At 51.8% G+C, this 899-nt stretch overlaps 1 non-coding gene and 2 pseudogenes across 1 annotated transcript; all 3 read left to right on the top strand.

Moving 5' to 3' along the window:
* Positions 1-106, top strand: LOC119344195 (annotated as a pseudogene; the record flags this gene model as incomplete).
* A 297-nt stretch (positions 107-403) lies between these two features.
* On the top strand, positions 404-522 carry LOC119344194. The gene has a single exon (XR_005166495.1). It is a non-coding gene; the product is annotated as a 5S ribosomal RNA (ribosomal RNA).
* Positions 523-819: 297 nt separating this feature from the next.
* Positions 820-899, top strand: LOC119344196 (annotated as a pseudogene; the record flags this gene model as incomplete).

Raw genomic sequence — 899 nt, 5'->3', positions numbered from 1 at the left:
CCAGCACTAAAGCACCGGATCCCATCAGAACTCCGAAGTTAAGCGTGCTTGGGCGAGAGTAGTACTAGGATGGGTGACCTCCTGGGAAGTCCTCGTGTTGCATTCCCTTTTTAATTTTTTTCGCGCCGCTTGCAAAACAAAACGCACGTGTAAGTAATATATTTACCGTGTTTTATTATTTTGCACGAGTGCGGTAAGTCATAGCTGGGTGCTCACGATTCACGGGTCCAGCGTCGGCGTTGTGGCGCGGCAAGCGTGCACTGGTGCGGTTGAGAGGGAGGGGTGGAAACCGCGTTAAACTCGTCTCCGTAGTTGAGAGGGAGCGGCCAAAGCAATGTACAATCGTCTTTGTAGTGGAGCTGGGAGGGGCAAGGATAAGGGACGAAGACCGGGGTAACATGTCGGATGCGATCATACCAACAGTAAAGCACCGGATCCCATCAGAACTCCGAAGTTAAGCGTGCTTGGGCGAGAGTAGTACTAGGATGGGTGACTTCTTGGGAAGTCCTCGTGTTGCATTCCCTTTTTAATTTTTTTCGCGCCGCTTGCAAAACAAAACGCACGTGTAAGTAATATATTTACCGTGTTTTATTATTTTGCACGAGTGCGGTAAGTCATAGCTGGGTGCTCACGATTCACGGGTCCAGCGTCGGCGTTGTGGCGCGGCAAGCGTGCACTGGTGCGGTTGAGAGGGAGGGGTGGAAACCGCGTTAAACTCGTCTCCGTAGTTGAGAGGGAGCGGCCAAAGCAATGTACAATCGTCTTTGTAGTGGAGCTGGGAGGGGCAAGGATAAGGGACGAAGACCGGGGTAACATGTCGGATGCGATCATACCAGCACTAAAGCACCGGATCCCATCAGAACTCCGAAGTTAAGCGTGCTTGGGCGAGAGTAGTACTA

The sequence above is a fragment of the Triticum dicoccoides genome, unplaced genomic scaffold (genome assembly GCF_002162155.2).
Source record: "Triticum dicoccoides isolate Atlit2015 ecotype Zavitan unplaced genomic scaffold, WEW_v2.0 scaffold158841, whole genome shotgun sequence".
NCBI lineage: Eukaryota > Viridiplantae > Streptophyta > Magnoliopsida > Poales > Poaceae > Triticum > Triticum dicoccoides.
This window is presented reverse-complemented; position numbering and strand designations above follow the sequence as displayed.